The 16,261-nt window shown below is 40.5% G+C and overlaps 1 protein-coding gene across 4 annotated transcripts in view; it reads left to right on the forward strand.

Moving 5' to 3' along the window:
* The window catches only part of MFSD6 (major facilitator superfamily domain containing 6), an 86,948-nt gene continuing 71,106 nt past the window's right edge, over window positions 420-16,261 (forward strand). Inside the window, exon 1 of one of the 4 annotated variants that reach the window (XM_021074490.1) lies at window positions 420-774. The gene's annotated coding sequence lies outside the window, so the exon portion shown is untranslated. Of the gene's footprint in view, window positions 775-984; window positions 1,265-1,295; window positions 1,320-16,261 lie in introns of those variants that run through there. The other 3 variants (XM_021074493.1, XM_021074492.1, XM_021074491.1) reach the window with 3 other exon arrangements.

Consider the following 16,261-nt stretch of genomic DNA (forward strand, 5'->3'; position numbering starts at 1 on the left):
TGTTTGTCTCCTGGTCCCGGCCCAGTTCCTCTCTCCCGGGTCAACTGAGGGCAGTCGGCAGCGGTGGGGACTAGACACACCGAAGTAACACATTCATAGCATTAGTGTTCGGCTTCGCACTTAATAAGAGCTCAATAAACGATGGTATTGTTATTATTACTATTATTACTACTGGTATCACTACTAAAACTCCCAACCAGTCGGCCACCTACTCTCCGCCCTCTCCTCCCGGAGCTAGGCCTGCATCATTTGCCTGGGGGGTGGGTTCAGCTAGGAGTGGTGTGGGAGAAACTGGGGATAGACCCTTGCGTCTGCTCCCCCTTCGAGCCGGCGCACCTCCCGGCAGGGCTGGGGCCGCGAGTCCCCGGGGGCAGCCAGGGCGGGCGGGAGGCCGGGAGGAGCGGCTGCCGACGCATCCGCCGCCGCCGCCGCCGCAGGAGGCGGAGCGCTGCACCTGGCGGCGGGTCCTCGGCGCTCAGCCCTGAAACGGGTCCAGCCGGTAGCGAGCGGCGGAGGCCCGGGCCGGAGAAGGAAGAGGAGAGAAGATCTCGCCGGCCGGTGCGCTCGCTTCGCTGCTCCCGGCCTCCCCACCAGCCCGCATCCCTCCGCTGCGCCCCGCCCCGCCGCAGCCCCCGAGGAATAGGCGACTTGCCGGAGATGGTGCGAGCCGGCGCGACAGCCGCCGCCCCGGCGTCCGGAGCCTCCGCCCCGCGCCCAGGAGAGATGGCTCCCCGCACCCCACGAAGCTGAGCGCCGCCGCCGCGCCCGGAGCAGGTGAGTCGGGGCCTGGCCCGCTGGGAGGGGGCGCGCTGGGCGGGACGGCGGGGAGCCCCACCCTGGCTTCCCCAGCGGGCGGGGAGCCCCCCTCCGGCGCGCACACCTGCTGTCTGGGAGGGGGTTTCCGAGGAGGGGCTAGGAGCCAGGGCGGGTGTGGGCGTCTCCGCTCCCAGCCCGGCTCGCCCGCCGCCCTCTCCCTCCCCTCGGCTCCCGAGGCGGTTGTCATCTTTTGGGGTGCTGGGGAAGGCTACAGCCCGCACCCCCGGCGCGCCCGACGCGGGCTGCACTTCCGCAAACGTAACTGGAGTCGGGAAAACAAAGGCGCTGCCGAAGGGAGTCTTCGCCTGCGCCGGCAGCAGTCGGGGTGCGCGGTGAGGGTTGGCCCCCAAGGTCCAGGCCCTTCTCGGCCCAGCCCCACTCGCGCCCTTGCCATAAACATCCTGGGGAGAGAGAGGGAGGCGAGAACCACCAGGCAGCCCGAATACAAGTATGTAGTCACTTGTGTAGCAGGAGAAGGAAATTGACAGTGTCTTCTTTTCCAGGAGAATAAATACTGGGGCGGGGGGGAGAAAAAAGAAAAAGAAAAAACCCATCTTTCCCTTGTCTGCTACCATCCTAGGAGAAATTTCCCATCTCCGTGCTTCTTTACTTCAACTTGGCCTAAAATGTCCCTAGGGCCATTATGAGACAGCAGTAGGGGTTTCTAGTCTTTCTGGGTCCTATTTATTCCCTACACAGCCCCCATAAATTTAAGTAGGATGGTGAAAAATTCCGAATACAGCTTTCCCCGTCATTTATCTCATCCCCATCATTTATCTCATCCCCATGTGGACAGTCAGGTGGATTAATTACCCTTAGGGCCAGCACATGGTGCATTTCGGCTCTCCCACACACATTCGCAACCACAGACATTTCCTTTCATCCAAAAATATTTAATAAACACTTGGCGGAGCTACTAAAACAGATAAAATCTTGCCTATTTGTAGTGGTAAAGAACCTTAAAGAGTTGAGGTTCTAATGCCAGCTGGTGTCTAAATATTTGTATGCTCTGGGGCATGCCACATCTTCCTGAGTCTGTTTTTCACATGTAAAAGGAGATGGGTGAATAGTATAGTGGCCAAGTTTCCCCCCAATTGTTGTAGAAGTTTAGAATTCTGTGGAAATCTAACCTGTTCAACATAAATGAATGTAAAGGGTGGATGGACATACAGTTGACCAACGACATGTGATAAGAACAGATATGGATTTGGTAGGGGTCCCTGGTGTCTGCAGAGCATCCTTTCACCAGGACATGGCCATTGGTATGCTAAAGGCGTTTGCATCATTGCTGCCCTTGTTTAAATAAAAGGAGAAGATGGAAAGCTGCCTCTTCTGAAGGTCAGCTTTTGACAATTGAAGCTGCTGGTCTTCAGCAGATGTGAAAGATATTTTCAGTTATTTTGTGGTAGTCAGATCGCTTGCATTTATCACAAGTTGTAAGTAAAACTTAGGATTGCTCTTAGAAGGAGGCTAGGACTTTGCTACTTAGCCCAGTGCAAGACACCCTGGGGAAGGAAGAGGAAAGGATCATATTTCAATAATACATTAAAGCTACCAAGCGTGATTACAGTAATTTATTTCTAAGGCACTCTCTGTGTCTGTACAAATAAGGTAAATGTAAAAATATGAAGACAAACCAGAATGCAAAGATAAATGAAACAGCAAGGTTCGCAGTTATTTGGTGATATGAGGTTTTGGAGTGCCAAGGCTAACAGATCTAGTTTCTGGGTTATTAATAAAATAAGACACTTTTGGAGCACTTAGTATTTTCAAGACACCATCTTAAACACTTAATTTCTAAATCTCTGTAAGTCTTTTCCCATTTTATGGATGATGAAGAGGAAGCTCAAAGGGTTAGGGAACTTACACAAACCACACAATCAGTAAGAGGTGGAGTTAGATTTGACCCCAAGTCTCTGGCTCCAGAGCACAGGAAATTTCCACACGGTGTCTGTCCCTCCCTCTTCAGGACCCATTAAGCCTCACCACCTACTCACCTTCCCTTGCCTCTTGCCTTTGAAATGAATTTCATTTCAATATGTGTATATTGCATATGTTAACATCTGTATAAGATTATCTATATTTATGTGCATATATACTAATGAGTGTATGTTTACCTATTTGGTCTCACCATTTTTAGGTTGAAGGCAACTGTAAAAATGAATATAACCAGATATATTTAGTGTTGGGCTGACAGGTTTTTTTGTTTGACTTCTTTTGATGTTCAGTAAATTTTGATTTAGCAATCTCATTGTAGAGTAAGGGAGAAAGGCAATAGATAAAAAAGTATCTGTTAGCTGCTTTGCACTTTGTCTTGGGGAAAAAGTCAGGATATGGTAAGTGAAGAGGAATTTTTAGAAGAGATTTATGTAGTTAAACCTGCCTACAGGCACACATATACCTTGTCTGAAAGCTGTTGACAGTGGCTTCCTGAAGGAAGTGGGTTCAGATGGTAAAGAGAAGGTGTTTTTACTTTTTACCTTATAAAGTTATGTTTGGGCTTAAAATTTTTTTTTTTTTTTTTTTGCCGCAAACATTTGTTCTTTTATTCTATAAACTGAAAAGAGTAGAATTGAAGTTCCTGCTGTGATGTATTGGGTTAAAAATCTTGCATTGTCTCTGTGGTGGCTGACCCCTGGCCTGGCCTAGCGGGTTAAGGATCCGGCATTGCTGCGGCTATGGTATAGGTCACAGCTGAGGCTCAGATTCAGCCCCCGGCCTGGGAACTTGCATATGATGCTGGGTGTGGCCAAAAAAAAAAAGAGTAGAATTGATTAACTTAATAAAAATCCAAAAAATTGAACGTGCCTAAACTCTGTAATGTTAAGTGAAATGTGAGACTCAGGAGGAAGGTGGTATTCTGGGAATTGCAGGTGTGGGAGCAAAGGGTGACGATGACTTGGATGACTAATTTTTACCTTTAATAACAGTATCTGTAGCATGTTCTACAGCACCCGTGATTTTCCTCTTCAATAAGAATGCTCAATTTATTTGCTGAATTGGGTGATAAGAATTTCTTCTTGCTCTTGCTAGTGGTGGCTGTCTTTAGAAACATGATTGTTCTTTACGTAGAAGGTAGGAGTAGGGGAAAGAAATTTACCTGCTGTGTCATTTCATGAAATTGTAGTATTCTAGATGACTTCAGGTATAATTATTTTTAGTAATATAATTTCAGGAATAGAAAGTTATTATCAAGTAGTCTAGTCTGATATACATATATATATACATATACATATATACTTAGATGCATATATATTCATAATCTGGTCTGATGTATAAAGGTGTATGTATATATGTGCATAATACATATAGACATAATCTAGTCTGATGTAGATAGATAGGTACATTCCCCAGATTCTGCTTGGTTTTAGGTAATACTAACAAAAATCATTGCTTACAACCCTTAAAAATTAATACATTTCCCTGCTCAGACTTAGAAATCCAGAGTCAAATACATTCAGACTTTTCAGAATCAAGAAGACACATTCTTCCTTGTGTTTCGTACATGAAGGAAATCTGAATAAGGTTGGTTCATTATAAATTCAATAGACAATCCTGAGAAAAATGTAAAATTATTTTGCAGAAGAGAGATTCTGACAATTTTAGGTGTCATTCAGCATTCCATTTAAGGTTCTAATTATGTTTGAGGCTGAGGGAAATCTCAGTCTTTTGATTTGGGAAACGTTATTGCTCAGTAGGTTCTCTTTAAACCCAGAAATCAAGGGCAAAAATCCTACCTGAGTACAAAGCCAGATTGGGTAAAATCTTTTCCTCAAAGCAAAATGAATGTGTCAGTTCTCAGGACACAACATTTTGGATTCCTGGGAACTGAAAAATATATATATCTGCTGTGAATTCTATATGGGACAAAGAAAACACCCTTAATGTCTCCATCAGGAATATTCCATTTGGGGAGTTCCTTCATGTCTTAGTGGAAATAAACCCGGCTAGTATCCATGAGGATGCGGATTCAATCCCTGGCCTTCGCTCAGTGGGTTAAGGATCCAGTGTTGCTGGGGCTGTGGTGTAGGCCAGCAGCTGCAGCTCTGATTCAATCCCGAGCCTGGGAACCTCCATATGCTGCAGGTGTGCCCCTGAAAAAAAAGAAGAAGCAAAAAGAAAAAAAGAATATTCCATTTGGATAAAATTTCTCTCCAATATTAGCTGTTTGTTGCCATTTATTATACTTTACTGGCATTTTGGAGGTTGAGAAGGTCTGTGTCAGCCTGATTTATTGTTCTAAATCTGAATGACATGTTATCTAGTGCTTAGCCCTATTGTTGGGTTTTAGTAACATTTGCTTTGTAGCTGTATTTCCTTCTCTGTGTTTATAAGATGCTTATTTACTACTTTGTAAAGTGGCATTATTTAAATTAAGTTAGTTGGCTGGGCAGCTTTTAGAAACTGTTAGAGTCATTTGCTAAGACAATGATTCATTGGCTCTGAGCCCAAAGAGAAAACTAAGCCAAAACAAAACAAACAAATGTGGAAGACCTAAATTTTGAGCCTGTATGTTAATATGTGTCTGCTATAGATATTGCAACTCTGGTGACTAGTTTGTGGCTCTAAATAACACTGCAGGCCCACATACCCCCGGCACCAACGAAAACTACCTAGATATTGTGTTTTAAAAGCAGCCTTCAGAGTTTCCGTCGTGGTGCAGTGGAAACGAATCCGACTAGGAACCATGAGGTTTGAGGTTCAATGCCTGGCCTTGATCAGTGGGTTAAGGATCTGGCGTTGCCGTGAGCTGTGGTGTAGGTCGCAGACATGGCTTGGTTCTGGTGTTGCTGTGGCTGTGGTGTAGGCCAGCTGCTACAGTTCCAATTGGACCCCTAGCCTGGGAACCTCCATATGCCACAGGTGTGGCCCTAAAAGGACAAAAGACAAGAAACAAACAAAAAAAGGCAGCCTTCATCTGCTCTTGTCCAGTGTGATGTACATGTGGCTGAGCCATAGATGTGCTGATGATTGCATTGAAGAGATGTTAAGGTTTGGAAATGTGAATGACCATCCTGTATTATGATCTGATGGTCCTGCTCTGTTTTGGGAATGGGAGAGAAATGGGGCAAAGATAGGAAGAAACCTCAGTCCTTAGAAGAACCATATTTCAGAAGTATAAAAGAGGACTGAGTAAAGGATGATCAAGATTTTTTTGACATTTATTCTGGCATGTGTTTGAGTAGGGGAGACAAATTCAGGAAATGTTGTGCAAGTAGAAAACAGGAAAGTCCAAGAGCTCTCTTGTGGCACAGCAGGTTAAGGACCTGGCATTGTCACTGCAGCAGCTTGGGTTGCTGCTGTGGCACAGGTTTTATCCTTGGCCCAGGAACTTTCACATGCTATGGGTGCGGCCAAACAAATGAACAAAAAGAAAAGAATAGAAAACTGGGAAGTCCAGCTTTGAGTGACTCTGAGGAAATGTTTTGATCTGAGACCAAGAGTGGAACTTGGGGAAGAGAGAGATGGAACAGCATGAGTCAGCAGTGGCAGAGGGAGCCTTTGTGTGGCTTTGTGGGGGAACAAGAGGAGAAGTAGAAAGAGGAACTGGTGTTGTCTCAACAAGCCTGATTTGTGGGTTCATTGTGCTGAGGGAAAGTGAGCGAGGAGCCTGGGCTGGTAGTTAACTCCCTATGTGGTTATATAGAGGGACCTCAGTTCTTCCCCTCTCCTTTCCACATGTGGCCACTTGGGCTTGGGCCCTTCTGCATCGTGGGGGGAAGAGCAGAGATGGGACCAAGAGAGCCCAGGATAGTAAAGGAGTAGGTCCCCAGCCACCATATGGTGAACTCTTCTACCTGCTCTGGGTATTTTTAGGAACAAGGTTAAGGTAGAATACACTTGGCCTAAAGTAAACAAGCTGTCTCTCAACAGAGTCAAGTCTGAGGCCTCCACTCTAAACTCTTAAAGCAGAACCATACAATGTGACATGTACCCTATCTATGACTTTTAAGGAAAAAGACTATCTGACGCAGCATAGCCAAGCTTCTGTGACATGCTTTTTTACTTCTATTTCAAAATAATTTCTGTGGAATTGTGTTTGGTGAACAGATGGGACCCAGACTCACTTTTATGAGGGAATTTAAATAAAAGACATTCAAAGGAGTAAAAATGACACACATTTAAATTTTATTTCCTATTAATGAGGTTCCCTGTATTTTGAAGGCCCTTTTAGTTGTTCCTATTGGTAAGCAGGATTGGCTCAAAAACAGGCGGACTTCAATTTAGCAACTCCCAGTAACCTTTTAGGAACTACAGGGGCAAGCATGACCCAGTTATCACTCAAATACTATATTTCAAATAATGCCCATGGCAATTTGGAAGTTCCTGCACCAGGGATTAAATCTGAGCTACAGCTGTGACCTGTGCGTTAGCTGTGGCAACACTGGATCCTTAACCCACTGTGCCACAGCAGGAACTCCTAAATATGCATTTTTAAATTTTTTTTTTCCTTTTAGGGCCACACCCACAATATATGTAAGTTTCCAGGCTAGGGGTTGAACAGGAGCTATAGCTGCCAGCCTATGCCACAGCCACAGCAACAAAGGATCTGAGCCATGTCTGTGACCTGTACCACAGTTCACAGTAACTCAAGATGCTTAACCCACTGAGACCAGAGCTCGAATCCATGTCCTCATGGCTGCTAGTCAAGTTTGTTACTGCTGAGCTACAATGGAAACTCCCACCTAAATATGTATTTTAAAAGTGACATATGCTCATTGGAGAAAAATCCAGTAAAGTATAAGAAAAAATATTAAAGTAATTCCTAATTTCACTTCTCAGAGATAAGCCCCAGTAACATTTTGGTATTATTTTCAAGTCTTTTTGTAAAATATACTTTGTATGAAGTACATAGGTTTACAAATACAAACTTTTACAATGCATAGAGGTTTGTGTTTTGCTTTTTTTTTTTTTCCCCCACTTACTGTGATGCAGAGGTCATGGGCATTTCCCTGTATTCTATTTAGGTTGCAGTAAATTCTGTTAATTAAGTTCAGTTTTTCTAGCCTGTGGATGTAAGTGTCTGCTTTTCCTCTCATATGGATATATGATGATTTATTTAACAGTTCCTACTACTGATTGCTTACTTTTTTATTATTATGATAAGCATCCTACTCTTAAATCTTTGCATTCTAGGAAGGCCTCTCAGTTAATGAGAGTACCTATCAATCTTCATCTTTACCTGATTTGAATATTTTCATTTTCAAAAGTATTGGTCTGGTATGTATATTGAAGTATCTTGTTTCTTCAGTGGGCTAGGTAATAAATCTTTTTTCTGAAAGAAACTGATAGCACTTTGTAACACTCAACTTATCAGAGTCTTAACAGCATAAGAAACAAAACAATTTTAGATTATATATGCTAGAATGTGCTTGGGATATAAATTATTTTGTTTTAGACTATAGTGTGCTTAGGGGATATAATAAAAAATTACTGATGGTAGCTACGTATCTGTAGAAGAATGTATTTTAAATTTTGAGGTCTATATTTTGATCTAATTATAGATTCATAAAAGATGTATCTGAGAAAATGATACCTATACTTTTCTGTTTAGAATGCCTTGTACTATAGATAGACTGTACAATCCTTAATCCTCTTATCTTCAGTGTCTTAGTGCCAGAGTACCAGCCTTTTATTGAATAAGCACTTATCAAGCATCCGTTATAAATATAGTATTATTTTACATGTAAAATACATATACTGGTATTCTAACCTCATATTATATTACTAATACCTGGAGTTGTATTTTTATTTCTCATTGTGATCCTTGTTTTTTCACAATCTGCTTTTCATGTGTTCTTAGTATTTTTAGATTTTGGATCCATGGTCCTTTACCAATTGTATTTGCCCAAGTCGGTCCTTTTCTGAAAATATTTGTGAAAAAAATTGAGCACATATAAAACAAATATTCACATAACTAGGTTTAAAAATAAGCCAAAAAAACATTTTAATAGAATTGTTATTTGTGGTTTTTTTTACTACTACATATTCTGTATAAATTGCTTCTAAAGTACAGTAAGTGATAATTTATAGAAGAGAATCTATAAAACCTCAAGTAAATAACTCAGCTTTCAATATTAACCTTTTAAAAATTTGTTGTTTTAGGCTTTGAAAAGATAAGAAGAAAAGGAAAAAGATAAGCTAGGATTTTTCCGCATTAGCTTCTTGGCAAAGAAACAAAGATTGTGCTTACTATAGTTTTAAAGTAGGAGATAACTTGATAATAGAGACAGTTTTCAAATAACAAGTGTTGACTTGCTGTGGCGCCCACTTTCACTGTGGCCTGTGCTCCTGCTGACCAGGTTCCATCCTTCCCTGTTTCTTTCCTCTTTTAACCCAGTACCTGTTCTATTACCTAGAATGTGTTTGAAGATACCACTCTAATATGGATGTATTTCTCAGGCTCCCACGTGAAAATACTTGCACTTGTAGGGTCCCTTACCTAAGAAACTACATAATGTTCGAAAGCTAATAGGAATTTCATAAACATTTATTAGAGAAATAAATGTATGATGGGTGCATCAGTATACATTTGAAAACAAATTGAGCATATATGTGTGATCCATTTATTCAGTGCTTTCAAAGACTGCTGGTAGAAACTCCATGGCTCCCACAGGTTGGACCATTGCCCTGGAGGAGGCAAGTGCCCAGTGATTGCATGCCCACTGCTGTGGCTCGGGGCTGGAGGAGATTGGGTGGGGAAGCTCTGGGTGGGCTTGTTTTTTGAGATATGTTGCTGGCACTTCTGATTGGAACAGTAGAAAGAATTTCCCCCAATTTAAAAGTTATGTACTTTGTAACACTTAGGTCACCCTCTTGCTTTAGCAATCTGGGTACCAGCACTGTTTGTAATGTTATTTCAGGGGGAAATGGTTTCAAAGCTTCAACAATTGAAGAACAGTGACCATTGGAAACCCAACCCCATTCAGGAGTTTGGTTATCCTAAATAAAAGATGTTATTGCCGTGTCTGGCTATTGATCTTGGTTTAGAGAGAGAGTACTGTGTACTGGTTCTACTTTTACAAAGCCTTTGTGACCCCCTTAAATCCTTACACTGTTTTCCTTCTTGAGAAATAAATGCAGAGTATCAGTAGCAATATATTCAATTAATTTCAGTTCCTGTTTTGAGTACCTTTTGGATTTTTTTTTCTCTGGTTGGAGAAACTCATAAGATACACATATATTTTAAAGAAAAGATTTTTTTTTTTCATGCTGTCCTGTGAACTGTTCCTTGTTCTCACACTGGGCTAGTTTTAAGACAGGAAGTTTGAGAGGTAGAAGGAAGCAAGGTTTTAGGGCCTGCTTCAGATTTATATCATAAACTTTTGGCACAATATTTAATCAAAAGCACAAAATGAATAAATAGAAATCTACTTCCATGATGGTGATAAGGTCTAAGGACCTAAATGACAAAATTTTTATTGACACTTAAATGTGTCTTCCGCAAAGTGAAAGTGAAAATCCACTGGGCTTTTAAGACTCAAACCACATTTAGGGTTAATGGCTATTCTACCCCCTCTCCCTGAGATGAAAAGTAATTTATTGTTTTTACCCTCCTTGCAGGTGAAGGGAGATATGTTACATAGGGTTTCATCTCCTTTATTTCACATATATTATATTACAAATATAATTCACATGTTCTTAAGGGGGGGCTGTATTTGAAATGAATAGTTATTTCTTACCCGGGCGGGGACACTTAATTATCATTCTAGTCCATAATCCAATAATGTGTTCTCTAGTAGCCAAGTGCATAACCCCCACCCCCGGTGGGCTGTGGGCATGGAAATGGATATGATATAAATTCATGAGCAACGGTAGATAAAATCCTAGCTGGGTTCTGGGGTTCAGGGCTGGTGCCAGAGATTATGCCGAGAACACTCAGGAAGAATGCTTTTGAAATAATTGCAAAATAAGGCCCAACAATGTAATGAAATATTATACCCTGAAATAAGATCACAAGCATCCTCACCACCAAATGCTCAAATGTTGCTTTTGAGTTAGAAAGATAGTTTTTCAAACATTATATCGTTTAAGCCTTAGGACCCTCTGGGAGCGAGTTGACTCAGGTTTGTGTTTTCAGACTCCATTTTACGATGAGGAAAAGGAGGCTCAAAGAGGCACTGCTTTGTCAACGCCAGAAGGTCAACTGGAACTTCTCTCTGCGCTTCCTAAAATTAATGTCTTTTTCTTTAAACTTTATTAAAATCTTAAATGTATTTTGCCATCAGGTATTTGTCAAAAATAACTGATACTTTTGAGAGTTCACAAGAGCAAAGGGTAATATGCTAAGTACTAGATTCCTCCTTCAAGGAGTTTATAGTCTAGTTGTGCAAACAGGAAATATCTATAAAAAGAGCAACAAAATTACACCTAAATCAAACAACAGCTCAGGTATGAGAGCAATCTCCAGAAGTAGAGGAAGGAGTGAGGAAAATACTGCAAGCTCACTCTGTTTCCAGATATTATAGAAGATTGCATTAGGTACAGTTCACAAAGTACTGTCTAAAATGATTCCATCCCAGTATCTTCATACTTGGAGTTAGTGTTAAGCCCAAGGCACTAAAATGTCAAATTTAGGAAATCCTTAGTAGGGGTTGCAGTAGCAGAACTTTGCCAGTCTGTGTTCTACAGGGAAGTTGTAATGATCTTTGTAAAATACAAATGTAGCCATTCTACTCTCCTGTTCAGTTCTCTTCTGAGGCTCACAATTATGCTGAAAATAAAAAATAGACACATTCTTACAGATGAAGCACTGTGCTAAGAGTTCAACATGTGTTATCCTTTTTTATCCTCACAGCTGCCCTCATGGAAAAGTATTATTATGTTCTTCATTTTATAGATGAGGCAGAGTAAGATTTAGAGAAGTTAAAAGCTTTCCCAAGGCCACAGAGCTCCACAGTGACAGGTTCCAATCTCTGCTGGTCTCTCAGTCCCTACTCAGGATCCCCATGTGCTGTCATGCAGATACCTATTCTGGATCAGCCCCTCATTTGCTCCTCCTTTGTGAGTTACCCATCCTTTAAGGCCCCCGACCCAGAGACTCCTGTGTCATCCATGCTTGCACCTATTTTAACACTGGGCACAGTAAGTTGTAGTTGTGGAGAGACCCCTGCCTCTCTCCCATCACTGGATTTCATAGCAGGGACTGCATCTTTTCACCATTTGAATTACTTATCAAGCATGCATCCCATCTAATGGTTGGTGCTAAATTTATATTTATGAGATTAAAAAAAGAATGTCTTTATCTTCATTATACCTCTCTAATGTAGTATTTTGTATTCTCTCTCGTCATCCCTCAGCTTGATAGTTGAGGCCCTCTGTAATCTACTGCTGTCTGCTAGCCTCCTTTGCCCTCAGCCTCAGTATTAACCTTGTAAGGATCTCCTACTGTCTTTCTTTCCCTTCCCCTGGAGTGGTTTTTTCATTTTCGTCTATGAGGCAAATCCTACACATCTTTCAAGGTTCAAGTTAAGTCGCTCCTTCTCTTCACAACTCCGGAGTTTGGGCGCTTTACTCTGAAGTCTAGAAGCACTCTGTTTTCAGTAACATTATTTGTTAGTTATGCAGTTTTCTGTGACTTCTGTTATTCTTCCAACTTGTCATTTAAAGCTCCCTTGCGTTTTGGGCTGACCTCATCAATGGTAACGTTTTTCAGGCCTAAGACCAAATCTTTAGCATCCTTGACTGGTAGCTGGATGATGGATTGAGAGGCAGTACCTGCAAAGGGCACAAAATGTCAGAACTTAAATGCCAGTTCTGCTACTTATTCTGTATGTGGCCTTCATATAATTTGCTTTCTCTGTGCCTCATTTATTTCCTCATCTGTAAAGCAGGGAAAGTAATTGTACTTAACCCCAGACAATGATTGTGAGAATAAAATGAATTAATATATTTTAAGCCCATAGCAAGTGTTATTTAAATGTATTGTGTTGCAGTTAGTAATAATAGAATAATATGGCCCACTGAGCTCTTACTAAAGTACAAAATATTGTCCAAGGTGGGTAACCACAGGCTATGCAATAACCACTGTATGGGTCATTTGTCACCTTGCAGGTGAGTTTTGCTGTGAGCCTGGAAGAGGTCTACCCAGAATGACAAGGATAGCACATTCAGGGTTCTTATAAGAGTTTCATTCCAAGTGGAATGCTATTGCTCGCAGCCCTGGGGAGCCTGTGTGTAGCATGGAGTGCTTGCAGTGCTCAGGCTGGACACTGGAGAATCAGACAGGGCTGACAGGACTAGAATCAGTTTGATTCTTTCACAGTTTGGCCATAAAGGAGCCACGTCAAAATGCTCCAAAGGGAAAAGGAAGATTCCAAAATAGTCATTCCTCTTTTCACACCTTAGTGCCTTTGTAGCATGTGTAACTGTTATAAACCAATCTTACATTTCTTTTTTCATGACATTGGCTAAATATGTAGCCAGTCCTTATAAAAAAAACAAAAAAAACACAAAAAAACAAAACAAAACAAAAAAAACGAAAAACCTGCTGGAAATGACATTGAGCATTCTGCCTCTGAGGTAAGCTCTGTTCTGGAAAATGCTGGGAGTTGAACTGAATGTTCAAAGTGTAGTGTGTAAATATCAGGATGCTAAGGCTCATGGAGAGAGATTACTCTTTGTCCATGTTGGAAATAAATTGCAGCAGTAGTTAGACTCCTGCTCTGGGATTCACATTGCTCTGAGGCATAGAGAGAGGTCAATGACAGTTGACAGGGTAGAGTGAGTTCTGAGGTTCAAGAGGTGCACTTCCCCATTTTGCGACTTCAGTACTGGTCTCTGAGCAACATGGAATTATGATAGCAGTGGGTGCTAGGATGAAAGTCCTGTGTAATCCAGAGATTATTTCCTCTTCCTTGCCAATAGTTCTGTCACTGCTACATTGTAACACACATTATCATACTATTAGTAAATCTGACCTTTGGCAATTACTATTCCAAATAATATATTCATGTTTAAGTTTTTTCTTCAGAAGTTGAATTTATTTCCATACTTATATATTTGTGGATAGCTCAATATATGTTTGAGCAATTTTAATTTAAATATAAGCTATTAGTTTTAACAAGAATGATTTTATCACCTCTCATCAATAATTCAGAAATACCTGCTATTTTTTAATGATTCAGTGTAGGTACTAGTAGAATGGCTTTCCAGGTTTTAAAAGGTTGTGTTATATATATTTTCACAGTAGTGGTATTGATTACTATCATTAGAAAATGCCAGGTGAGAAAACTTTTTTGCTTTTCGGAAAAACAAACAAAAGCCCTCCTTATCCAGTTACAATTAACTGCAAACCTACAATAGAGATTTTCCGGAGAAGTTCATAAATTTATTTTTGTGCTTAATCTGTAATATCTTCTTTATTTATTAAAGTTTCTTTAAAAAATATTTTAAGATTCAGAAGTTTAAAACAAAATATTAGCTTTAATGGATTCATGTTGGTAGACTGTTTAATAAATAGAATTTCCCCTATATTTGCAAACAAATTAAGTACTTCATCCAGCATATAAATATTCTTACTGCTCTTTATATTTAGTCTGTCAATCCTATGGCAAATTAAATGTAATCTGAGTCAGCTAAAGCATGACCTACTTTGGGACACATTTTAATTTTGTTAAAATACAAAGGTTTTTTTTTTTTTGCGGGGGGGGGGGGGGGGTGTGTCACTTTTTCTTCTTTTTTGTCCCTGATCCTTGATTACACAGATGATTATAATTGTACTTTATTTTTTCCTACGGTCATAATGTGATTATTTCAGTTCTTTTTCATTGTTTAAACATTAATGTCCTGAGTTAAAACAAAGATTTTGTTTGCTTATATTTTTAGATTTGAAATTCATGTAAAAGGTACTGAATGTCATGGGAACATTTTCTTCACTACTTTGCATTTGTTGATGCTTTGAGAACTACTTAACATCTGGACTCATGTAACAAGAAAAACCTTACATAACCTTGTAATCAAAAATCATTTGAATAAAATGAAGAGGAAAGAATGGTTTAGGAGGAAGTCACTCATTGAGGTTTAAATCAACCTCCTAATGTAAGATATTTTGCAGCTTTGAATTTGCATTTGGGCATCAGTTCTTCATCATCATTAGACAGTTTAGGAATTATGCCTTTTTAAGGCAACTCTGTGTCCTTCTCTGACCTACTTGATATAGAATCAGCAGTTGATTTATGGAGGATAATTAAATAAAGGCCACCTGACTAGAATTCATGCATTCGGAATTCATTCTGTACAATTCTGTGATGGAAGGGTACTAGTAGCTTCTTTTAATTGTTATCTTTTACCAAAACAAAACCATATGATTACTTTTTTTAGTTTTGATTTTTATTTTTAAAGTGAGTTATACGTGTACAAAGCTTTTTTTTTTTTTTAAATTAGTAAGTTTACAAGGATTGTTTTAAAAACAAACAAAAAAACCCCTCAGACTCTACAGCATTCCTCCTCATCCCCCCTTCAGAGGCAACTACATTTTCTGGCTTGAAGGTGATTATTTTGATATTCACCCATACGTTTTATTTTTTTTATTTTTTATTATTATTATTTTTTGTGTGTCTTTTTACTATTTCTTGGGCCGCTGCCGGCGGCATATGGAGGTTCCCAGGCTAGGGGTCGAATCGGAGCTGTAGCCACCGGCCTACGCCAGAGCCACAGCATCGCGGGATCCAAGCCGCGTCTGCAACCTACACCACAGCTCACGGCAACGCCGGATGGTTTACCCACTGAGCAAGGGCAGGGACCGAACCTGCAATCTCATGGTTCCTAGTCGGATCCGTTAACCACTGTGCCACGACGGGAACTCCGACACCCATACGTTTTAAAATAAAATGTTTGTATTCTTAATTTGTGATTTTTAAATGTAGGCATTATCTATCATCTTCTTGGAGTTAACTCTCTGTCCTGCCCCAGCTCTCTGTGCCCACGAAGCCTTCTCATTTCCTGATCTTCCTGATGGAGTTATGTGGCAATTTTGGTTAATTTAGTAGTCACCATTTACATAAGTATTACTATATAATCACAGCTGAGACATGTAGTAAACTACGATTATTTTTCTTTTCGTGTGTAACTATTCGTTTTCTCATAGCGTTTTGTTCACTTAACTTTCTCTGTATTTACCAGGAATTCATCCCTAAACTCTTCACCAATGGTCTAAATTTGGGACATTCAACTGTATTGGTATTCTTTCAGTGTCATTTTTCTGATAAAGCTTCTCCTGGAGCCTTCAGACCTGCCCCAGCCACACTGGCTGCCCCTGGTGCCTGGTACACAGCTATCATCTCAGGATCTCCAGTCACCATCAGGCTGCATTCCCTTTGCCCCTCTCCCGTGTTAGTTCTCTTATTTTCTTTTTTGACTTTTTTTTTTCTTTTTCTTTTCTTTTCTTTTTTTTTTTTTTTTTTTTTTTTTTTTTTAGGGCCGCAGTAGCAGCGTATGGAAATTC

This window comes from Sus scrofa, chromosome 15 (genome assembly GCF_000003025.6).
Source record: "Sus scrofa isolate TJ Tabasco breed Duroc chromosome 15, Sscrofa11.1, whole genome shotgun sequence".
Lineage (NCBI taxonomy): Eukaryota > Metazoa > Chordata > Mammalia > Artiodactyla > Suidae > Sus > Sus scrofa.